This window comes from Triturus cristatus, chromosome 10 (genome assembly GCF_964204655.1).
Source record: "Triturus cristatus chromosome 10, aTriCri1.1, whole genome shotgun sequence".
Lineage (NCBI taxonomy): Eukaryota > Metazoa > Chordata > Amphibia > Caudata > Salamandridae > Triturus > Triturus cristatus.
This window is the reverse complement of record NC_140593.1, coordinates 910167661-910193420: the sequence shown is the minus strand read 5'-3', so window position 1 is coordinate 910193420 and position 25760 is coordinate 910167661. Positions and strand designations below refer to the sequence as shown.

Below are 25760 nucleotides of genomic sequence, written 5' to 3'. Positions count from 1 at the left end.
GGAGACAGGGTGAGTCAGCACAGGGCTGAATAGAGAGATCTGCTTGTAGATGGGTGGGAGGAGCTGCACCTGGGACCTGAATAGGGCTGTGCCTTCCCTCCACAATGCTGGCTCCACCTCCTGTGGTGTGTCTGATGTCCCTGGCCTACACTGTGAAAGCAAAGAAGGAGTCTTGTCAACAAAGTGCTCCAGGACTGACCAGAACTGGTTTGGACTAGGCAAAGGCCTCTCTGCCTTCAGAGAACAAAGAGAAAAGTAGTATAAATATGGGGACCCAGACCCCAAGACGTTAGATCACTTCTGGAACAACAAGCCGAACCTCTGCCAAGGAGAAGAACCAAAGGAAGCTGTAGGAGTTGTACTGCCCCCCTGCCAGTGTGCTGTGCTGCTGGGTAGGCCTACAGTGGTGTCTTCAGTGCCAAAGAGAGGAGAAGGAACTTTCAAAGGACTTTCATGATCTTGCAGAATATTACTCCAAGGGCTTGAACTTGTGCTTGCCTCCTGCTAAAGTCTCAGGGACAAAAGACTTCACCACCAGCTCCCCTCTGAATTTCCTTGCTGGGAATTCTATCTGCAGAAGCCTGCGTGTCGCTGGGAGCTGGAAGTGCGACGCAACAAGAAGAAGCGTGTCGCCGACGCAGTTGTAGTTGTTGCATCGCCGGAGAAGCGTGCCGCATCTCCCCAGGAGCGTGGCTTCACCACAGTTGTCTGCTGTCGCATCCCGGAGAAGCGTGTCGCCACCGTGAGGGTCGCGTCGCATCACCGGCGAAGCATGTCGCAGGGCCTGTCGCGGCTCTGAAGTACAGAGTCGCCGCAAGGCTGCCAGGCCGTGCACGCATCTTCTCAACATCATCGCATCAAGGGCGCCATCTTATCGCATCGCACAGGATTGTCGCATCACTTCAAGGCACTGTCTTGCCGCATCGCAACCGGGCCGCAGTACGAGAATCTATGCATCACCTCCTTTCTGGTAAGGATCAAGACGCATCCCCTACTCTGCGCAAGCATTGAGGCGCGACGCATCGTCTCCCCCGAAGCAAGGAACCAACGCATCTCCAACGCTGCAAGCCTTTTGTTTATTTTGGGTTACGCATCCAGGTACTTTTGTGAGAACTTTATCGCATTTACCATCACTTGAACTAAGTTAATTCTACCATCTTTAAGTCAATTTTGAGTACAGTATTGTGGATTTTTGTCGTTTGTGGTCTTATGTTAAGTCTATATAAAGAATACTTATTTTTATAAAACCTGTGTGGTGTCCATCTGTCGTGTTTTCACTGTATTACTGTATGTGTTCACAAATGCTTAACACACTGTCTGCTCGTGCCAAGCTACCAAATGGGTGAGCAGGGGTTATCCAGTAGTGTAATCCCCTGTCCCTGACTTAGAAGCAAGGGTCCCTATTTGGTCAAAGGTACCTACGTCAGCCAACTAGAGACCCCCAGTACTAACATGTGCCTTTTGCTTTCTCACACTAAGTGCGCCGGGTATACCTAGACGTCGGTCCTGGGCTAGATTCAAGCAGGCCTGGCTGATGAGGGGTGAAACCCCGAAACTGGTCCTAGAATGCTTGTTTCCGGTCCAGGGAGGACCTGGCTTGGCAGTTTGGGCTGGACTGTTCCCATGAGGCACAGGATCAAGACTGATTTGCATATGGCCAGGTTTAAACTGGGGTGGCATGGTGAGCAAAAGAACAATGGATTTCACACAGATCTGTTGACTGGGGGTGAATGTTTTGATTTGTTCTGCATTCCGTCCATCATTTGTGTGTCTTGTGCTATCTCGCCCTAAGTGCGCCGGGTATGCCCAGACGTGGGTCCCGGGCTCACTGTACCACTGGATTCAAGCAGGCCTGGCTGATGAGGGGTGAAATCCTGAAACAGATCCTAGGATCTTATTTCCAGTCCAGGGAGGACCTGGCATGGCGGTTTGGGCTGGACTGTTACCATGAGGCACAGGATCAAGACTGATTTGCATATGGCTGTGTCTAAACTGGGGTGGCATGGTGTGCAAAAGAAAGATGGATTTAACCCACATCTGTTGACTGGTGGTGGATGTTTTGATTTGCTCTGCATTTCGTCCATCATTTGTGTGTCTTTTGTATTTAATACACTGCTTATTCTTTCTGACGGAAAGTCTATTATATGCATTATTTTTGATATTATGTATTATTTTTGGAGAGTGCTATAAATGAGTAATTTGGCAACCGCTGGCGTTTACTGGCGCTTGCATCGATAGACATCACTTCATGATAATAACCTCTTCTTTAGTTATCGGTCTGATTTTGGTGTTTGCGAATATTGTTATTAATGATAGTAAGTGCAGCAAAAGTAATATGGATCACATAGAGATGCAGAGATACATGGATGCAACGCCATGCCTGTCAACTCGGATTATTCGGAGTGTGCCACCCTCTTTTTAAATCATCCAGTCCTCCTAAAAAAGAAACTGCAGTGCCTCCACGTATGTTTCATAGGGTCGCCGTCTTTCGAAACTAGTATGACTCTTCTGAAATAGACCACTCGCAATTCACTTTAATGCCATTAAATGGGAATCCACGATTAAACAGCTGACGTGACCCTCAGTGGAAAACAAACAGATAAGACATACGTTTAACATCGTATCTGAGGGCACAGCTGCAGAAAGAATTTACAATTACGCGCATTTAATTTGTATAGTCGTCAACCTTTGCTGCCTCGTAATGTATAACAAAAATGTGTAACAATAACTGTATTTGCAGAGTGCGGAGCTCTCGGTTAAATCTGTTTACCATGTTAATGGTGCGTTAGTACTATTTGAAAAAAAGAATGTCCATTGCTTTTATTTTTACATGTGTGATTTGTTTTGGCTCAGGTCCGGCATAGTCTAGTTTAATTACATGCGACGCACAAGCACTCCTGATCAACCCAGTAACTCAGGGTAAAATGAAAATATCATTATACTGCACTTACTTGCCTGGCAACACCTGCCTTAGATATGACAGCCGCCCTCTAGCCTTCCCACCCTCCTTCTCGGGCAGCCGGCTGCTGCCAGGTTTGTATACAATGTCACCATAGCAACAGTCAGCATAGTGGAAACAGGATCGCTATTCGCTGCTGATTTGGAATCCGGAAGTGGAAAATTAGTAATCAAGGAAACAAAAGAAAGACTACGCGGTTTGCCAGTTCAGAGTTGCGTCGATGTGAAAAGTTACCGGGAAATTCCGCTAGGGACCCACCACAACTGAGGCTTATTCCTAATTGACAAAAAACTGTTTAGTGAATGACTCAAGATCATTAATCACTCCAGATTAATAAGCAATGTAGACATTTTTTTAAAAAAATGTAATAACCGTAACTGCGCATTGAAAAAAAAAAGCTCTCTTGAAGTAGGCAATTGTAGGTAATTGAAAATAATTCCTCGGTATTCCGTAAATTGTGTGCAAAGGGTTGGGAACTGGCGAAAGGCGGTGTCTAACAATCAGGTTAGCGCATTCTCTAAAATGTCTACCCCACAGAAATTGGCCACAAGAGCAACTATAATAGTAAATCTGTTCTGCATTACCTAATGGGTTGTAAACTGCATTTAAAAATTCCTTATGGGGGGGTGAAATGTGGACAAAATGTTCAATAAATGATGAAGTAATCCAAAGCACTCGATAAAACCTTGAATCTGAAGATTTCACTTGCTTGATGTGGAGTTAACTTGATTAGCATTCTTTTACTCCACCAACCTTTGTAACCAAGAAACACCGATCCTTTAGATAATTTAAGAATTTGCACAGGAAGTGATAGTTTAGAAAGACCCTTTTTAGGTCTCGGCTAGCGAAGGCTGCGCTTGCGCAGTCTCGCTCGCGAGATTTAATGACTTTGAGAAGAGGGGCTTGCACCCGCCCCTCTTCTCTCCTGTTCTCCATTGGCTGGCCTCTTAAATGCTGGCCAGCCACTGGAGAAGAGGTCCAGTCACTCCGATTATGCCCCGTCCTTTTCGGATCGGGGGGCGTGGTTTTACCGAGAAGTCTCAATCGTGCCGGTCGTCCCCTTTTTCACCCCTTTTGCAGCTGATGGGCGTGTTTTTTTTTTTTGGTTTTCCCTGTTTGGAAGGTCATTTTGTGTTGGTTGCTGTGAGGCGAAGCATTCCTGGAGCTGTGTGGTAAGTGATCTTTTTTTGGGGGGGTGGGTTGGTAAAGGCATCCTTTATGTTTGGGAACTAACTGTTTGACCTTTGTTTTGTTACAGGTTTCCAGCAGTGTGGGTCGTTCCGGTGCAGCGGCTGCAGGGAGCGCTTTCCTCGGTAAGTATGGTGGTGTTTGCGTATGTGTTGTAAGTAACTGTTTTTTTTTTATGTTTCCTTACAGGTCTTCAGTAGTGTGGGTCGTTCCGGTGCAGCGGCTGCAGGGAGCGCTTTAGTCGGTAAGTATGGTGGGGTTTGCGGGGCTTCGATAATGTATATAGTAGCTTTTGTTAGTAACTGTGTTTTTTTAGGTCTCGGGACCATCCGGTCGGCAGACCGGAAGTCCGGAGATTTAATGACTTGGGAGAAGAGGGGCTTGAACCCGCCCCTCTTCTGCCCTGTTCTCCATTGGCTGGCCTCGTAAATGCTGGCCAGCCATTGGAGAAGAGGTCCCGTCACTCCAATCATGCCCCGTCCTTTTCGGATCGGGGGGCGTGTTTTTTGCGAAAAGTCTCAAGGAGGAGACATTTGCAAAACACGCCCCCGAATCCGAAAAGGACGCTGCCTTGGTCGTGTGCTCGTCCGCTCCCCCTTCGTCCGTTGCTTGTTCATTTTGCAAAACTGAGGTTGATTGAAACGATGGCTGTTGGGAAGATCCACAGAGCACAATTTTTGTGCATACTAGCCATTGCTTTCTCATGGCTGCGAGACTTATGCCGGGGTTAAATGCTTTGAAGAAATCTACCTGCTGTGGGCTTCGAGTAACGTTCGCGTTAAAGCGATATTTCAAAGTTGAAGGCCCGCTTGTCTCTTGGGGGGTGGGGGGGGTGTCTTGGACAAGTGGTATTCATAATGTACGTGACTGGAAAGATGTGATGCACTTTCTCGCAGGATCGAGCCTACTTGAATTGTGGGGGGCATTGGGCCATGTTTGCACGCTTCTGCAGCATGCTCGTGTTTTCAGCAGTTTGTTAAAGTACTGTTTCGCTAAGAAAGTGTACTGAGGACGTACTTTGTTTCCGTTTTTACAGATTACCTGTAAGAGTAACATGTGGACGGCTGGGAAAAACCAGAGGCAGTTGCACATTGCAGCTTAATGTGATTGCAATCCTTTTTATTTTTACTGGCCCGTTACCGACGATTTATACTTCGATGTGTTAGAGGATGGGCTCTATAATAACTGGTAGGTACCTCCTATGCGTAAAGGTATGACATAGGAACGGGAAACGCTATGTAGAGCTATGGTATTCTTAAGCGGAAATAATTCTCTTGATGCCACTAGTTGAGTGGTCTAATTATTGGCGACGTAAGAAATCCAGACTACCTTTGTCCATGCTGATCACATTTGATACTTGGACAGCATTTGATTAATAGACTAACATAATGCCCATTTATAAACCACACCAGCAAATCTAGCCTTGAGCACCTCTATATGGTAAATTGCCAGTAAGGAAGGGTTTTATTTGGGAACTTCTACACTACACTTGCATACATATTTATGTCCAATGTTCTGAGAGATTGAGTTGCTCACACTTTAACACGCATTGCAGCCTTTTGGGAATAATCCTTGCTATCGGCATTAACATATAAAATGTATTATACAGAATACCTCTAAATAAAGCGTTTGGCTAACCTAAATCGTGTCCTTCTTTATTAACCAATGACTAAGCATTTAGCTTTGAAGACGGATCACTGCCACCCTAGACTTCAGCGGAAGTTGCAGCTTTAGTGTCTGGGTCATGTACAAAAGCTCGTAGGTTGGGGCTTTGGTTTCATTTAAACATTTTTGGGTTTACGGGGTTTGGACCGGAAACTGCTGGACATAATCCTCTGATAAAGCCCTTGCCTGGGCCATCGCTAAACACGAACGTGACTCCCACCGGTTGCAGCTCTGCAGAACCCCCTCATGGCATCCATTGCATGTCTGTGGCAGTTAACCTGTATTTGAAGTAATCTCACCACAGCTGGGAGGCGCACTTCCCCATGGGGTTTTTGTTGTTGGCCCGGAATATGGGTTCCCCAAGCTCCATATACGTGTCTGATTTCGGACCCTGGACCTCGATCTAAGACGGGCTCACGTCTTACTCTGCTAAGACAGGAGGCTGCCCCCTAGCGCATACTGTTTCCATGCACTCCTTATTGGGGTTGATCAAATCGTCTCTACATGTGTGCTTTCTACCATATTGGGCTAGTTTTGCACCTGGTGATGTGTCACGTGGAATCTTCCTCCGTCATGCTGCCCCCCACACCCCAAAGGTGGCACATTGCTGATTTCCTGTACGATCTGTTTTCTTGTCCTCTCCTAGCGAAGGTGCTGTAGTCCCAAATGTTCCTTTGTGTTGGAGACCACCTTTTCTGACCACTGGGCTTCTGGTTGGCCCTGAAAAGGAACCCACTGGTCCAGAATGTATTTGTATACTGTTCAGCTTGAACTGATGCCCAACCTGCACACGGGTGGGGTGGAATGTTCAGTACGCCAGACACCCTTGTCCAATTGTAGGCTGCACATAATCCCATCTACACATCATTCTGGGATGGCTGTAAATGGCACCATTTGCTCCTTACCCCCTGGGAGCCTCGCTTTCACCCCTTGCTGACATACCTGCTGGCACATTTCCCCCCTGGATTGGCTCCAGAGGTCTGGACTCTCGTGCTCTGCCCTAATCCTGGTACAGTGTGAATCTATGTAGAAAACTCAGGTTTTCTTCCTCCGGAATTCCATTCCTGTCTTCAGTCCTGACGCGTTTTTAGGTCTCGGGACCATCCGGTCGGCAGACCGTAAGTCCGGAGATTTAATGACTTGGGAGAAGAGGGGCTTGAACCCGCCCCTCTTCTGCCCTGTTCTCCATTGGCTGGCCTCGTAAATGCTGGCCAGCCATTGGAGAAGAGGTCCCGTCACTCCAATCATGCCCCGTCCTTTTCGGATCGGGGGGCGTGTTTTTTGCGAAAAGTCTCAAGGACAGAACAGTTTGTGGTTACTGCAGTGCTTAATTTATGAAAAAAAATATATATAGAAGTAAAAAACATATAAGTGCCAGGGCAGCTTGCGCCACACATTGCGGCTCTGTGGGTGGCTCTATGTGTGTGTGAGGCTCTATGTGTGTGTGTGTGTGTATGTGTGTGGCTGGCTTTTTTTTTAAGGTGGCTCTATGCGTGGGTGGCTCTATTTGTGTGTGGGTTGCTCTATGTGAATAGCTCTGTGTAGGTGGCTCTGTGTGTGTGGGTGGCTCTGTGTGTGTGGGTGGCTTTGTGTGTGTGGGTGGCTCTGTGTGTGTGGGTGGCTTTGTGTGTGTGGCTCTGTGTGTGGGTGCAAATGCAATAGGTCTCGCATTTGAGAGAGATTAAGCTATTGACATTGTAAATAACAATGCCGTTTCTTTAAATGTTTTAAAAACAAAAACAATGTCATGAGCAATGCCAATAGCTCTAACTTTAACAATGCCGAGACCATTGCATTGTAAATGCTTGTTTATGTTTCCTTACATGTCTTCAGCAGTGTGGGTCGTTCCGGTGCAGCGGCTGTAGGGAGCGCTTTCCTCGGTAAGTATGGTGGTGTTTGCGGGGCTTCGGTAATGTATATTGTATGTGAGGAAGTAACTGTTTTTTTTTTATGTTTCCTTACAGGTCTTCAGCAGTGTGGGGCGTACCGGTGCAGCGGCTGCAGTGAGCGCGTTAGTTGGTAAGTATGGTGGGGTTTGCGGGGCTTCGGTAATGTATATTGTATATGATGAAGTAACTGTGTTTTTTTTATGTTTCCTTACAGGTCTTCAGCAGTGTGGGTCGTACCGGTGCAGCGGCTGCAGGGAGCGCTTTCCTCGGTAAGTATGGTGGTGTTTGCGGGGCTTCGGTAATTTATATTGTATGTGCTGAAGTAATTGTTTTTTTTTATGTATGATGAAGTAACTGTGTTTTTTTTATGTTTCCTTACAGGTCTTCAGCAGTGTGGTGCGTACCGGTGCAGCGGCTGCAGGGAGCGCTTTCCTCGGTAAGTATGGTGGTGTTTGCGGGGCTTCGGTAATGTATATTGTATATGATGAAGTAACTGTGTTTTTTTTTTATGTTTCCTTACAGGTCTTCAGCAGTGTGGGTCGTACCGGTGCAGCGGCTGCAGGGAGCGCTTTCCTCGGTAAGTATGGTGGTGTTTGCGGGGCTTCGGTAATTTATATTGTATGTGCTGAAGTAATTGGTTTTTTTTTATGTTTCCTTACAGGTCTTCAGCAGTGTGGGGCGTACCGGTGCAGCGGCTGCAGGGAGCGCTTTAGTTGGTAAGTATGGTGGTGTTTGCGGGGCTTCGGTAATGTATATTGTATTTGAGGAAGTAACTGTGTTTTTTTTATGTTTCCTTACAGGTCTTCAGCAGTGTGGTGCGTACCGGTGCAGCGGCTGCAGGGAGCGCTTTCCTCGGTAAGTATGGTGGTGTTTGCGGGGCTTCGGTAATGTATATTGTATATGATGAAGTAACTGTGTTTTTTTTTTATGTTTCCTTACAGGTCTTCAGCAGTGTGGGTCGTACCGGTGCAGCGGCTGCAGGGAGCGCTTTCCTCGGTAAGTATGGTGGTGTTTGCGGGGCTTCGGTAATTTATATTGTATGTGCTGAAGTAATTGTTTTTTTTTTATGTTTCCTTACAGGTCTTCAGCAGTGTGGGGCGTACCGGTGCAGCGGCTGCAGGGAGCGCTTTCCTCGGTAAGTATGGTGGTGTTTGCGGGGCTTCGGTAATTTATATTGTATGTGCTGAAGTAATTGTTTTTTTTTATGTATGATGAAGTAACTGTGTTTTTTTTATGTTTCCTTACAGGTCTTCAGCAGTGTGGTGCGTACCGGTGCAGCGGCTGCAGGGAGCGCTTTCCTCGGTAAGTATGGTGGTGTTTGCGGGGCTTCGGTAATGTATATTGTATATGATGAAGTAACTGTGTTTTTTTTTTATGTTTCCTTACAGGTCTTCAGCAGTGTGGGTCGTACCGGTGCAGCGGCTGCAGGGAGCGCTTTCCTCGGTAAGTATGGTGGTGTTTGCGGGGCTTCGGTAATTTATATTGTATGTGCTGAAGTAATTGTTTTTTTTTTATGTTTCCTTACAGGTCTTCAGCAGTGTGGGGCGTACCGGTGCAGCGGCTGCAGGGAGCGCTTTAGTTGGTAAGTATGGTGGTGTTTGCGGGGCTTCGGTAATGTATATTGTATTTGAGGAAGTAACTGTGTTTTTTTTATGTTTCCTTACAGGTCTTCAGCAGTGTGGGGCGTACCGGTGCAGCGGCTGCAGGGAGCGCTTTAGTTGGTAAGTATGGTGGTGTTTGCGGGGCTTCGGTAATGTATATTGTATATGATGAAGTAACTGTGTTTTTTTTATGTTTCCTTACAGGTCTTCAGCAGTGTGGGGCGTACCGGTGCAGCGGCTGCAGGGAGCGCTTTAGTTGGTAAGTATGGTGGTGTTTGCGGGGCTTCGGTAATGTATATTGTATATGATGAAGTAACTGTGTTTTTTTTATGTTTCCTTACAGGTCTTCAGCAGTGTGGTGCGTACCGGTGCAGCGTCTGCAGGGAGCGCTTTCCTCGGTAAGTATGGTGGTGTTTGCGGGGCTTCGGTAATGTATATTGTATATGATGAAGTAACTGTGTTTTTTTAATGTTTCCTTACAGGTCTTCAGCAGTGTGGGTCGTTCCGGGGCAGCGGCTGCAGGGAGCGCTTTCCTTGGTAAGTATGGTGGGGTTTGCGGGGCTTCGTTAATGTATATTGTATTTGAGAAAGTAACTGTGTTTTTTTTATGTTTCCTTACAGGTCTTCAGCAGTGTGGGGCGTACCGGTGCAGCGGCTGCAGGGAGCGCTTTCCTCGGTAAGTATGGTGGTGTTTGCGGGGCTTCGGTAATGTATATTGTATATGATGAAGTAACTGTGTTTTTTTTATGTTTCCTTACAGGTGTTCAGCAGTGTGGGTCGTTCCGGTGCAGCGGCTGCAGGGAGCGCTTTCCTCGGTAAGTATGGTGGTGTTTGCGGGGCTTCGGTAATGTATATTGTATATGATGAAGTAACTGTGTTTTTTTTATGTTTCCTTACAGGTTTTCAGCAGTGTGGGTCGTGGCGTTGCAGTGGTGTATCTTGGGCGATTAGGTAAGAGTAAGCCATTGTTTATTTATTTTTTTTCTAGATTTTTGTGGGGTACTGTTAGACGTTTTAAGTTTAGTTAGCTTTGTTTGTTATGGATTTGTTGTATAGCAATAGGCTTTTTTGTCGTCGGGAGTGTTGTGTATTTTTACTGGGGTTGGGCCAGTGTTTGTTGTGAATCTGCGGATGTTGAATTTTTCTTGTTTTCACGATGCAACGCTCGGCGGAAGACAGCTAGAAACAGGTAAGTGAATTTGTATTTTACGTTTACATTTGGACTTTGAGAATTAGTGGGAGGTAAATGTGTGGGTCGTTCCGGTGCAGCGGCTGCAGGGAGCGCTTTCCTCGGTAAGTATGGTGGTGTTTGCGGGGCTTTGGTAAGGTATATTGTATGTGTTGTAAGTAACTGTGTTTTTTTTATGTTTCCTTGCAGGTCTTCATCAGTGTGGGTCGTTCCGGTGCAGCGGCTGCAGGGAGCGCGTTATGCGTTAAGTATGGTGGGGGTTGCGGGACTTAGGGAAGGCATATTGTATGTATTTTAAGTAATTAGATTTTTATTTGGGTTTATTTACAGGGCTTCAGCGGTCTGGGTCGTGGCGTTGCAGTGGTGTATCTTGGCCGATTAGGTAAGAGTACAACCTTTTTTTATTTCATTTCTATAATTTTTGGGGGGTACTGTTAGACGTTTTAACTTTAGTTTTGTTTGTTATGGATTTGGTTCTATAGCAATAGGGTTTTTTGTCGTCGGGAGTGTTGTGTATTTTTACTGGGGTTGGGCCAGGGTTTGTTGTGAATCTGCGGATGTTGAATGTTCATTGTTTTCACGATGCAACGGTCGGCGGAAGAGAGGTAGAAACAGGTAAGTGATTTTGTATTGTATGTTTAAAGTTGGACTTTGACAGTTAGTGGGAGGTTAATGTGTGGGGCGTACCGGTGCAGCGGATGCAGGGAGCGCTTTCCTCGGTAAGTATGGTGGTGTTTGCGGGACTTAGGTGATGTATATTGTATGTGTGGTAAGTAACTGTTTTTTTTTTCTGTTTCCTTACAGGTCTTCAGCAGTGTGTGTTGTACCGGTGCAGCGGCTGCAGGGAGCGCTTTAGTTGGTAAGTATGGTGGGGGTTGCGGGACTTAGGTAAGGCATATTATAGTTTTTGAAGTAATTCTGTTTTGTTTTCTGTTTAGTTACAGGGCTTCAGCGGTCTGGGTCGTGGCGTCGTAGCGGTGTATCTTCGGTGATTAGGTAAGAGTACGCCATTTTTTTTCAGTGCATTTCTCGATTTTTGGGGGGTACTGTTAGACGTTTTAACTTTAGGTAGTTTTGTTTGTTATGGATTGGTTGGATAGCAATAGGCTTTTTTGTCGTCGGGAGTGTTGTGTATTTTGACTGGGGTTGGCCTAGGGTTTGTTGTGAATCTGCGGATGTTGAATGTTCATTGTTTTCACGATGCAACGGTCGGCGGAAGAGAGCTAGAAACAGGTAAGTGCATTTGTATTTTACGTTTAAAGTTGCACTTTGAGAGTTAGTGGGAGGTACATAGATTATGTTATGTCTGATATCTAATTCTTGGTTATGTGTCTGTTTTGGTAGGGTCTTCCCGGTGCAGCGGCGTAACTTCGGCTATTAGGTAAGAGTAGGCAATTTTACATCGTTTTATTAAATTAGTTTTTGGGGTACTGTTAGATGATTGATCTTCATGTCGTTTTATTTGTTATGTATTTAGTAGTATAGCAATAGGGCTTTTTGGCGTCACAAGTGTGGGCTGGTTTTCGTGGGGTTGGGCCAGGGGTTGTTGTGAATCTGCGGATTTTGACTGTTCATTGTTTTCACGATGCTACGGTAGGCGAACAGAGCTACAAACAGGTAAGAGAAAGTTTTAATATACGTTTAGAGATAGCCTTTGAGAGTTAGTGGGAGGTAAATAGAATATGTTATGATTTATATCTCATTCTTTGTTATGTGTCTGTTTTTGTAGGGTCGTTCCGGTGCAGCGGCGTAACTTCAACGAATAGGTAAAAGTATGCCATTTTACATCACTTCATTAACTTATTGGTGTAGTGTTAGACGTTTTATCTTTATGTCGTTTTCTTTGTTATGGATTTAGTAGGATAGCAATAGGGGTTTTTGGCCTCGGAAGTGTGGGGAACTTTTTGGTGGGGTTGGACCGCTGTTTGTTGTGAATCTGCAGATGTTTACTGTTCATTGTTTTCCCGATGCTACGGAAGGCGGAAGGCAGCTAGAAACAGGTAAGTGCATTTGTATTTTACGTTTAAAGTTGCACTTTGAGAGTTAGTGGGAGGTACATAGATTATGTTATGTCTGATATCTAATTCTTGGTTATGTGTCTGTTTTGGTAGGGTCTTGCCGGTGCAGTGGCGTAACTTCGGCTATTAGGTAAGGGAACGCAATTTTACATCGTTTTATTTAAATAGTTTTTGGGGTACTGTTAGATTATTTGTCTTTATGTCGTTTTCTTTGTTATGGATTTCGTAGTATAGCAATAGGGGTTTTGGGCGTCGCAAGTGTGGGCTCGTTTTCGTGGGGTTGGGCCAGGGTTTGTTGTGAAGCTGCGGATGTTGACTGTTCATTGTTTTCACGATGCAACGGTAGGCGAACAGAGCTACAAACAGGTAAGTGAATTTTTAATATACGTTTAGAGATAGACTTTGAGAGTTAGTGGGAGGTAAATAGAAGATGGTATGATTTATATCTCATTCTTTGTTATGTGTCTGTTTTTGTAGGGTCGTTCCGGTGCAGCGGCGTAACTTCAACGAATAGGTAAAAGTATGCCATTTTACATCACTTCATTAACTTATTGGTGTAGTGTTAGACGTTTTATCTTTATGTCGTTTTCTTTGTTATGGATTTAGTAGGATAGCAATAGGTGTTTTTGGCGTCGGAGGTGTGGGGAACTTTTTGGTGGGGTTGGACCGCTGTTTGTTGTGAATCTGCGGATGTTTACTGTTCATTGTTTTCCCGATGCTACGGAAGGCGGAAGGCAGCTAGAAACAGGTAAGTGCATTTTGTATCTACGTTTAAAGTTGGACTTTCAGAGTTGTTTGTAGGTAAATATAATATGTCTATGCGTAATATCTAATTCTTTGTTAGGTGTCCATTTTTGTACGGTCGGTCCGGTGCAGCGGCGTCACTTCGGCTATTAGGTAAGAGTACGCAAATTTACATCTTTTCATTTAATTGCTTTTGGGTGTAGTGTTAGACGATTTGTTTTTAAGTAGTTTTGTTTGTTATGGATTGTTGTAGTATAGCAATAGGGTTTTTGGGTGTCGAAAGGGTTGTGTATTTTTAGGGACGTTGGGCCCGGGTTTGTTGCGAATCTGCAGATGTTGACTGTTCATTGTTTTCACGGCGCGACGGCAGGTGGAAGGAAGCGACAAACAGGTAAGTGTATATATTTTATACGTTTAAAGTAGAACTTGGCGAGTAATTAGGAGGTAAAAATAATATGCTGAGGATTGTTTTCTACTTGTCTGTTATGTCTCTTTTCGTCACACGGTTTCTTGTGAATCTGCAATTGTTGGCTGTAATTTGAGTTTTAGATGCTACATTGGGCGGAAGAGAGCTACAAACAGGTAAGTGAATGGTTTGTATACGTTTACTGTTTTTTAGTCTCGTATCAAGGTAAGTTACAGGTCTTATTACCAAGGATTAATTTTTAGTCTGTTTATTTTATAGTAATACTGGTGTTTTGTGACGACAGTACTGTCATGTGTATTGTGTGTTATAAAATATGTGAGTACGTCAGGGTGGGGCACGTTTTTGTGATGAATCTGCTGTTTTGGGAGTGTCTCATCCTTTTCCAGATCGGACGGTAGGAGTGACACAGCTACAGACAGGTAAGTGCGAAACTTTTATACCTGTTATGTTCTATTTTGAATTATTTATAATGTGATTATAGTGTTTCTGTGATTGATTATGTATTTTGGTTCAAAGGTTTTTCGTATTTATTGCTGGGTAGTAGACTGTTTATTTAATTGTCATACAGGTTTAGTGACGAAAGTACTGTCACGTGTATTGTGTTTGATTCAATATGTGAGTACTTCAGGGTGGGGCACGTTTTTGTGATGAATCTGCTGTTTTGGGAGTGTCTCATCCTTTTTCCGATCGGACGGTAGGAGTGACGCAGCTACAGACAGGTAAGTGCGAATCTTTTATACCTGTTATGTTTTATTTGAAAGTATTTTAAATGTAATTATAATGTTTGAGTTATTGGTGATGTATTTGTAATACAAGGTTATCTTATTTATTGCTGGGTGTTAGACTGCAAAGTGGATTGTGAGACAGGTTTAGTGACGAAAGTACTGTCACGTGTATTGTGTGTTATTCAATATGTGAGTACGTCAGGGTGGGGCACGTTTTTGTGATGAATCTGCTGTATTGGGAGTGTGTCATCCTTTTCTAGATCGGACGGTAGGAGTGACGCAGCTACAGACAGGTAAGTGCGAATCTTTTATACCTGTTATGTTTTATTTGAAAGTATTTTAAATGTAATTATAATGTTTGAGTTATTGGTGATGTATTTGTAATACAAGGTTATCTTATTTATTGCTGGGTGTTAGACTGCAAAGTGGATTGTGAGACAGGTTTAGTGACGAAAGTACTGTCACGTGTATTGTGTGTTATTCAATATGTGAGTACGTCAGGGTGGGGCACGTTTTTGTGATGAATCTGCTGTATTGGGAGTGTGTCATCCTTTTCTAGATCGGACGGTAGGCGTGACGCAGCTACAGACAGGTAAGTGCGAAACTTTTATACCTATTATGTTTGATTTGAAAGTATTTTTAATGTGATTATAATGTTTGAGTTATTGGTGATGTATTTGTAATACAAGGTTATCTTATTTATTGCTGGGTGTTAGACTGTTTAGTTGCTTGTGATTCTGGTTTTGTAACGAAAGTACTGTCACGTGTATTGTGTTTGAGTCAATATGTGAGTACGTCAGGGTGGGGCACGTTTTTGTGATGAATCTGCTGTTTTGGGAGTGTCTCATCCTTTTTCCGATCGGACGGTAGGCGTGACGCAGCTACAGACAGGTAAGTGCGAATCTTTTATGCCTGTTATGTTCTTTTGGAAATTACTTTTACTGTGATTAGAATGTTTGTGAGTTATTGCTGATGTATTTTTATTCTAAGTTTATTCGTATTTATTGCTGAATGTTAGAACGTTTATTTGATTGTGAGACAGGTTTTGTGACGAAAGTACTGTCACGTGTATTGTGTTTGATTCAATATGTGAGTACGTCAGGGTGGGGCACGTTTTTGTGATGAATCTGCTGTTTTGGGAGTGTGTCATCCTTTTCTAGATCAGACGGTAGGCGTGATGCAGCTACAGACAGGTAAGTGCGAAACTTTTATACCTATTATGTTTGATTTGAAAGTATTTTTAATGTGATTATAATGTTTGCGTTATTGGTGATGTATTTGTAATACAAGGTTATCTTATTTATTGCTGGGTGTTAGACTGTTTAGTTGCTTGTGATACAGGTTTTGTAATGAAAGTACTGTCACGTGTATTGTGTTTGAGTCAATATGTGAGTACGTCAGGGTGGGGCACGTTTTTGTGATGAATCTGCTGTTTTGGGAGTGTCTCATCCTTTTTCCGATCGGACGATAGGCGTGACGCAGCTACAGACAGGTAAGTGCGAATCTTTTATATTTGATATGTTTTATTTAAAAGAATTTTTAATGTGATTATAATGTTTGAGTTATTGATGATGTATTTGTAATACAAGGTTATCTTATTTATTGTTCGGTGTTACACTGTTTAGTTGCTTGTGATACAGGTTTTGTAACGAAAGTACTGTCACGTGTATTGTGTGTTCTTCAATATGTGATTACGTCAGGGTGGGGCACGTTTTTGTGATGAATCTGCTGTTTTTGGAAGTGTGTCATCCTTTTCTAGATCGGACGGTAGGAGTGACGCAGCTACAGACAGGTAAGTGCGAATCTTTTATTCCTTTTTAGGTTCATTCTAAAATTACTTTGACGGTAATTAGAATGTTGGAGAGTTATCGATGCTGTAAATTTTGGGGATGTGTTCACTTTTTTAAGGTTGTATGTTAGACGGTTTATTTCTTTTGAATACAGAATTTGTAACGGAAGTACAGTCACGTGTATTGTGTGCAATTCAATATTTGCGTACGGTGAGGGTGGGGCACGTTTTTGAGTTGAATCTGATGTGGTGGGAGTGGCACTCTTTTCTAGATCTCACGGTAGGCGGACGCAGCTACAGACAGCTAAGCTGAATTATTTGAAACGTAATATGTTCGATGTAAAATTGCGTTTACTTTGATTGTAATGCTTGGGAGTTATCATAAGGGCACGTTTTTTAACAGATTCTGCTATTGGGGGAGAGTGACAGTCTTTTGCAGATCGCATGGTAGGTGCTACGCAGTTATAAACGGGTCACTTGAAGTTTGTTCACCTATTGTAGGCATTACCTCAGGTTGTTATTGGAATAAATTACTTTCGGTTTGTTTTCCAGGTATGCCTCTCTCTGGCCCGTTCCCGGGAACCAACGTGCTTGCACTGCTTTCCATGGGTATGTATAATGCGTTTGCCGCCTCTGTAGTAAAGCATCTTGTTTGTCCCTTATCTAACACTTGTATTTTTACTTTTTTTTTTCACAGGGATTCCCCGGTCCGATCCGTCCTTGGGAAGCGTCATGCAAAGATTACTTCAGCCGGTATGTATGCTGGTGTTTGCGGATCTTTAATAAGACATCTTGTCTGATTCGTATTTCACTTACACATTTTTTGGGGGGGTTTTACAGGGACTTCCGCGGGCCTGACTATCCCGGGCAGCATCGTGCTTTAGGAGCTTTACTCTGTAGGTATTAATCTTTTGGCGGGTCTAAGGTAAGGCATCTAAAGGTAAGTCTGTTTACTTATTTTCGTAATTTGCCTGTATTTAGAATGTTTTGTATTCGTAAAGAAGGTTTTAGCTTTACAGCGCATTTGCGGTGAATACTCTTTGATAAAAACTTTGAACGCGGTCAGACAGGTTGGAGCCGCGTTTCCTTTTGCTGGATCGCTATCTGTCTCATGCATGCTTTCACATTCAATTCGCCAGGAATTCACACCTCCTCGCTAACGATATCACACACTCTCAGGCAGACATTCATTTCATCCAAGGAAGACCACCACCCAAACATTAGCATACGGCTAGACAACAACAAGATTTCACACGCGTGCTGTTCGTAAACAAGTGTTACTTCTCTATTGTTATTCATTTAAAGTAACTCCCCTTTCCTCCGGTTTGACTGTACTTAAACTCGAAGAGCAGCCATTCGAAAACATTGCTTGTTTCCAGGTCATCCAGTACGAGCTAAACTATCTCTATTGCGAAAAGGTAAGCCACTTTATTTGTATTGCCGTTTTGTAAATAAACGCATTGAACGTTTTGTATCGTGTTTTGCTAATGTAAAGTGCTGGTGTTTTACAATGTTAACCTTAGCCAACATGTTGGGCGCTTTTATTGTTAGCAAAGTCCGCTCAGTATCTTGATGCCTTTAAATTTTCAAAACCGCGCTTTTATTTACTATCTGCAACGGGGAAATTGACTAACTTATATTGGGCAGGATTTAGAAGGGGCACGCACCCCATATAACCTTAATGTTTATGCTTTTTCCGGGATTATTATATACATTACGGGACCGCTTCGCCATCGTTTGGTATCTTGCTCCCTTTAATTGTCAATGCCGCGATTACTTACATTTTAAAAAGAAAAACACTTGCTAATAAATATTTGACGAAATTTGTGAGGACCACGCACACACACCACATTACCTTGCATGCTTTTTGTGTTCGCTGCTATTAATAAATACATTACGGTACCGATTTGCTAGCGTTTCCCGTGTATTGCATACTTAGTGAAGCGCTCTCTGCATAATACACTTTCCCATGCTTTACATTTCAGACTTGCTATTGTTGTCAGGGATCGTACATTTATTAGTTAAAATACAACTTAGAATGCCTTTTGCTTTCGAATCGATGGTTACATTTTTGAGATCATTTATATTAAATACACTTCATTTCTCTTTTCCTCGACCTGAACTGGAACAGCAGCCATTCTAGACATTTCGTGGGTCATCCAGTACGGAGTATACTATCTCTATTGCAAAAAGGTAAGCAACTTCAATTGTATTGCCCTTTTTAAAATAAACTCAACGAACGTTTTCTATCGTGGATTGCTAATGACAAGTACAGTAAATTTCCAATGTTAACCTTTGCAAACATGTTATGCGCTTTATTTATTAGCAAAGTTCGCTGCGTGTCTTTATGGCTTTAAATTTTCAAAGCCGCACTTTTATTTAAAAGCTGCAACAAAAAGATTTACTAGCATATGTTAGGCAGAATTTAGAAGGGACACGCACACACACCACATTACATTAATGTTTTACCTTTCGCCGCGATTTATATATATATTACGGTACCGGCTCGCCATCGTTTGGTATCTTGCTGACTTTAAGTTTCAAAGCCGCGATTACAATCTTTTGAAAAGGAATCACTTGCTAGGAAAGATTTAACACGATTTATAAGGAGCACGCACGCACACCACATTATTTTGCAGTTTTTGGGTGTTTGCCAGTCTTACTATACACATTACGGTACGCGTGTATTGCATACTTAGTGAGGCGCACACTGCATTACAAACTTTTCCCTGGATTGCATTGCAGACTTGCTCTGTTGTCCGAAATCGTACAATTATTACTTAAAATACAACTTACAATGCATTTGCCTTTCAAATAGATGGCTAGATTTCAGAAGACATTTGAATTAACTCCCTTTTATTTCTCTTTTCCTTGCCCTAAACTGGGAGAGCAGACATTCAAGACATTTCGTGGGTCATCCGGTACCACCAAAACGATCTCTATTGCTATAAGGTAAGCAGCTTCTAATGTATTTCCGTTTACACAATGACCTCACTGAACGTTTTCTGTCGTGTTTGGCTAATGACAAGTGCAGTGGTTTTGCGATCTCAACCTTTGGAAACATGTTAGGCGCTTTGTAGTTACCACAGTGCGCTTCGTATCTGAATGCATTTAAACTTCCGAGCCGCGCTTTTTTGTCAAGTTTGCAATAAAATATTTGGTGAGCGTAGATTGGGCAGAATTTAGAAGGGACACACATAGACAGCACATAGCCTGGATGTTTTTGGCTTTCGCCAGTATTTCGGTATACATTACGGTACCGCTTCGCCATCGTTGGGTATCCTGCTTATTTTGATTTGTAAGCGTTACGTTTAGATGCCATCATTTTTTTTTTAGCTTAAAACCGAACAGCTTTCAAAACATATTAGTCCTACTTTAACGAATGCACATGCAGTACATTGACTTGCTCTTTTTGCTTGCACCACTAATGCTAGCCTTATTACGGTAACGTTTTGCTTTAGTTTGCCACTTATTTCATCCTCACTGAAACAATCTATGCATAAGATACTTTGACATCGATTGCATTGAAAATTTGCGACTGTTGCCAGTCATCTGCAATTATATGCTAGTATTCAAATTTCGCAACCGGGGAATATTAATGCGCTTGATACTGTTTACATGTCTTACGACTGTTTTACTTTTGTTGGCAAAATGTGTTTTGTGATGCAAAACATTTATGTGAAATGTTTTCATGTGCATGCCTCCTTTTGGATCTGACTTTTGGCCTATGATTGCAGTTATGGTGCGCGCATTCTATAGATTTGGCTTTATTTCTATTCGTTTTGCTTGACATTTGAATACATTTACCATCTTCCGGTTGGGATTCTTTGCATATGCTTTCAAGGTGCATTGTTTACGTATAGGTACCGTCTAAAACGCGTCTTTACCTTACTTAAATCTCTAACGCTTCTATGCTAATGTAACCAACTGAAACAAGTGAGTGATGAGGGGGGCGAAAAGGGGGGGAAGGGGGTTAACCTTATACTAGCAGTGACATTTTGTCATGTGCACTAATGCTAGCCTTATTACGGTAACGTTTTGCTTTAGTTTGCCACTTATTTCATCCTCACTGAAACACTCTATGCATAAGATACTTTAACATCGATTGCCTTGCAAATTTGCGACTGTTGCCAGTCATCTGTAATTATATGCTAGTATACAAATTTCGCACCCGTGGAATATTTATGCGCTTGATACTGTTCGTTACATGTCTTACGACTGTTTTACTTTTGTTGGCAAAATGTGTTTTGTGATGCGAAACATTTATGTGAAATGTTTTCATGTGCATGCCTCCTTTTGGATCTGACTTTTGGCCTATGATTGCAGTTATGGTGCGCGCATTCTATAGATTTGGCTTTATTTCTATTCGTTTTGCTTGACATTTGAATACATTTACCATCTTCCGGTTGGGATTCTTTGCATATGCTTTCAAGGTGCATTGTTTACGTATAGGTACCGTCTAAAACGCGTCTTTACCTTACTTAAATCTCTAAGGCTTCTATGCTAATGGAACCAACTGAAACAAGTGTGTGATGAGGGGGGCGGAAAGGGGGGGAGGGGGGTTAACCTTATACTAGCAGTGACATTTTGTCATGTGATGTTTGTTAGACTTTTGGAGGGGGTGGGAGGGGTTTCACAAAGTACGCTAGCGGGACGAGGTATCCTTTTCTAAATTATTTCATCGCTCCTCGAAGGTTACTTAATTTTAGTGTTTGCTGTACAAACATTGGCCTTCATGTATGTATTACCCGCAGTAATGCAGATACTACTGTGCAATTCTTTTTGGGGAATCACGTGTTGGAAAAAAATGCATTTTTTCATTCAGAACATATGGTTCATAGCTTAAAAATCTCATGCGCTGTTTGGCAATTAAGTCCTGCATTGGCAGTTTTTGGTATACTACATATATATGCTCCTACTGCGCAACACTTTTTATTAACGGCTTAACTATAGACTTTCACACGCACTCCTCATCCAGTTTACAACATGCGTTCTCTGTTACACATTTTATAACATGCACTCTTATGCCTACTTTCTCCTTAATGCCCCTTTCCATTCACTCTCTACATACACACTGCTTGTGTGACTTCGCAAATGTGCCTTGGCGCGTATAACTTAGCACGTGTCGAAATTATGTTGCATGCCCTCTGTTGCACGTGCTCTGTCACACGTTCTCTCATGCACTGATTTTACATACTCTTTACCATACTACCTGTTGCACACATTTTTATGTACATCTCCTCAACATGAACTACAGCTAATGCTTACATCTCTACTGCCTTTATCTTCAATACTAACCTTTAATATTTGTATACTACATAAATTACTCCTCTCGCTACTCCTTTATGTTTATTACACACTTTATCTTCTTTAATCTTCTCTTTGTTTTCCATGATTTTTCATAATTTACAACTAAAAGTTGACAATAGCTAATGATGAGAAAGTGAGCATGCAGGTGAGAACCAATCTGCTAACTCAAATGGTGTGACTGACGTGAGGCTCTGCAAACTTTTTGTACAAGTTTTACCTTTTGCTATTCCTATTTTCAGCAGTAATAGCGCACACTTGCCACCATGCATTTCACATCATGCATTCTCCAAAACACACGCAACACCACACACTCTTTAGCGCACATTGAAATTCACTCTCCTCTATCCACTCTCTACAGCACACTCATTGTGTGACTTAGTGCGTGTAACTTAGCGCGTGTAACTTAGCGCGTGTAACTTAGCGCGTGTAACTTAGCGCGTGTAACTTAGCGCGTGTAACTTAGCGCGTGTAACTTAGCACGTGTAACTTAGCGCGTGTAACTTAGCGCGTGTGACGCTCTGTTGCACGCGCTCTGTTGCACGCGCTCTGTTGCACGCGCTCTGTTGCACGCGGTCTGTTGCGTGCGCTTTGTTGCACGCACTGTGTCACACGCTCTCATGCACTATCATTTCACATACTCTTTAGCATACTACTTTTTGTACACATTTTTATATACATCCCCTCAACATGCACCACAGCAAATTTACATCTCTAATGCCTTTATCTTCACTACTATCCTTTATTATTTGTACACTGCATACATTACTCTTGCTCCTGTCGCTACTCCTTTATGTATACTACACTCTGCCTCTTCTTTATACGCCTCTTTGTTTCCCTTGCTTTTCTCATACTTTCAAACTATAAGTTGACAATAGCTGATGATGAGAAAGCGAGCATGCAGGTGAGAACCAATCTGCAAACTTCAATGGTGTTACTTACGTGAGGCTCTGTCAACTTTTTCTGAATTTTTTTCATTTTCCTATCCCTGTTTTCAACAGTAATTGCTCACACTCCACACCATGCATTTTGCACCATGCATTCTCAAAAGCACACTTCACACCACACACTCTTTAGCACACACTCTCATTTACACTCTTTTATCCACTCTCTACAGTACTCTCATTGGGTAACTTTCCACATGTGGCTTAGCGCAGGTAACTTAGCGCATGTAACTTAGCGCATATCACAGCATGGTGCATATACTCTGTAGCACGCAGTTTAGTTACAGCCTCTATGGCACTCTCTGTACTACCAGCTCTTTACCACAGGCTCTCTGCCACACACTGTATGCCACACACTTTTCTACATGCTATCTTTTGGCAGGCGCTTTCACATACTACCTACTGTACACATTGTAATACACATCTCCTCTACATGCTGCATAGCTAATGCTTCCAACTACTACCTTTATTATCCTCCTATCCTTTACTATCAGTCAAACACTACACACACTACTTTAACTGCTCAAAACTACTTTTTCATGTATACTACATACTGTCTCTTCTTTATTCTCACCTTTTTTTCCCCTTCTTTTTGAACACTTTCAGCCTATTTGTCAAAAAAAACCAATAAACAAAGTGAGCATGCACGTGACAACCAATCTCCATAATGCAATGGTGTTACTTATGTAACGCACTGTCAACTTTGTGGGCAACTATTTTCTTTAGCTAGCTCAGTGTTTTCACCATTAATAGACTATTTATTTATGCGCACTCTTTCCTGCACCCTCTTTCTCGCGCCCTCTTTCTCGCGCACTTTTTCCCGCGCCCTCTTTCCCGCGCCCTCTTTCCCGCGCGCCCTCTTTCCCGCACCCTCTTTCCCGCACCCTCTTCCCCACGCCCTCTTCCACACGTACTCTCAATACACATACTTTACTGCACACCATTTTTAGCGCACCTCTTAAACATCGTAGCTAATGCTAGCTTTTTTTAATAGATGCATAGCCCAAACAGCACCATACATTTGGGGAAAGTGCTCCATGTAGGCATCTCCACCGTAGCACCCCAGAACGATGAAGCCCTGTAAACAAACAAAGATACACAGTTAGTTACAAAACATACAATATGCCTTACCTAAGTCCCGCAAACAACACCATACTTACAAAGGAAAAGCCTCCCTGCATGCCGCCGCACTGGAACGACCCTCACTGCTGAAGACCTGTAACGAAACAGAAAAAAAAATGAGTTACTTACAATATGCCTTACCTAAGTCCCACAAACAGCACCATACTTACCGAGGAAAGCACTCCCTGCACGCCGCTGCACCGGAATGACCCACACCGCTTAAGCTCGAGAAACAAAAAGTTAGATAAAAAGCAAGCAAACAACCAAACAGCAAAAATACATAGCACATTGCTTGCCATACTGCTTCAGGAAGAATTTGCCTCACAGCCATAAACATAAGCCGGAAAAGGGCAAAGATAAAATAGAAGAAACATGCCCACCAGCAAATATGGGTCCGGCTGGCCAAAAGAGAAAAGTTGCAAAAAAAGACACCCATGATTCTGAAGAGCGTGTGGCAGGTTGAGGGAAACTTCCTCAACAAAAGCTTGCTATGGGAAAGGGGAGAGAAAAGAGTTGGGCCAAAAAAAGCAATACATAGAATGCTGTGCACAATCAAATAATGTATTATTGCTTTTAAAGAAATGAGCAAAATGGGAAGTTTGCATGGAGTACTTAAATTCACGATTGAATGAAGCAGTGTGTATGTGTAGGTTTGTGTAAATGCCTGTGTGACATTGTGAAAATGTGAATATAAACCACATTTGGCATTAGCTGTTGATGGGGAAGTAAGCATGCACATGCAAAACAATCGGAAAACTCGAATGGTGTTAATAACATGAGGCGCTGGCAACTTTTACGTTAGAGCAGTTGAATTTATTAGATAGCAATATAGTTTAGTTTTCTACAAACAGTCTTGCGTTTGCACTGTTTACCATACAATCTTTAACATGCACTCTTTAACATGCTATATTTTACAGAATACAATTTAAAGCGCACTTTTTTAGAGACACCTCCTCTACATATATCATACTTAATGCCTACATTTAGACTACTGTTGGTCGTTAGACGCGCCTCTTTTTAATCCTTTTTTTGGGGAACTTTCAAGCTATATGCTGCCGAATTTTAAGAATGAAGAAGTGAACATACAAGTAAAGTATTTGGCAAACCTCAATAGTGTTACTTACATTAAACACTCAACACTACCAGGGGATTTGGACTTTGCCTATGTCAATTTTTCCAGCAATAATATACTTTACTCCTCTACAAACACTCTTTTGCACGCACACTGTTGCACGCGCTCTGTTGCACGCACTCTGTTGCACGCACTTTGTTGCATGCACTCTGTTGCATGCACTTCTTAAATGCTCTCTGCCACACGCTCTATCATGCACTATGCTTTTACATACTCTTTACCATACTACCTGTTGCACACATTTTTAAGTACATCTCCTCAACATACACCACAGATAATGCTTACATCACTACTGACCTTTATCCTCAACACTATCCTTTACACTTTCCTACGCGCTGTCTTTTGGCATGCACTTTAACATACTACCTACTGTGCAAATTGTAATACACATCTCCTCTACATGCACCCTAGCTAATGCTTACAATTCTACTACCTTTATTATCCTCCTATCCTTTACTATCAGGCAAACACTACACACACTACTCTTACTGCTCTTTCTACTCCATGTATACTACATACTGTCTCTTCTTTATTCTCACTTTATTTTCCCCTACATTTTTGACACTTTCAGCCTATTTGTTGGCAATAACTAATGATGAGAAAATGAGCATGCACATGACAACCAATCTGCACAATGCAATGATGTTACTTATGTAAGGCACTGTCAACTTTTTGGGAAAGTTTTTCCTTTAGATAGCTCAGTGTTTTCACCATTAATAGACTATTTCTTTATGCACCCTCTTCCCCGCCCCCTCTTTCCCCGCGCCCTCTTTCCCCGCGCCCTCTTTCCCCGCGCCCTCTTTCCCCGCGCCCTCTTTCCCCGCGCCCTCTTTCCCCGCGCCCTCTTTCCACGCGCCCTCTTTCCACGCGCTCTCTTTCCTTTGCCATGCGCTCTGTTGCATGCATGCTGTTGCATGCACTCTATTGCACGCGCTCTCTTTCCTTTTCCATGCGCTCTGTTGCATGCATGCTGTTGCATGCGCTCTATTGCACGCGCTCTGTTGCACACACTCTGTTGCATACACTTCTTAAATGCTCTCTGCCACACACACTCTCATGCA

At 42.9% G+C, this 25760-nt stretch overlaps 1 protein-coding gene and 1 long non-coding RNA gene across 3 annotated transcripts in view; one reads left to right on the top strand and one right to left on the bottom strand.

The window, feature by feature from the left end:
* The window catches only part of KIF9 (kinesin family member 9), a 567914-nt gene extending 564873 nt beyond the window's left edge, over positions 1 to 3041 (bottom strand). The window contains exon 1 of one of the 2 annotated variants that reach the window (XM_085630190.1): positions 2952 to 3041. The gene's annotated coding sequence lies outside the window, so the exon portion shown is untranslated. The remainder of the gene's footprint in view (positions 1 to 2951) is intronic. The other variant, XM_085630191.1, reaches the window with a different exon arrangement.
* Positions 3042 to 16658: 13617 nt separating this feature from the next.
* Positions 16659 to 17819, top strand: LOC146796243 (uncharacterized). Its single transcript, XR_014969909.1, has 3 exons — positions 16659 to 16803; positions 16892 to 16947; positions 17035 to 17819. It is a non-coding gene; the product is annotated as an uncharacterized LOC146796243 (long non-coding RNA).
* The last annotated feature ends 7941 nt before the right edge of the window (positions 17820 to 25760 follow it).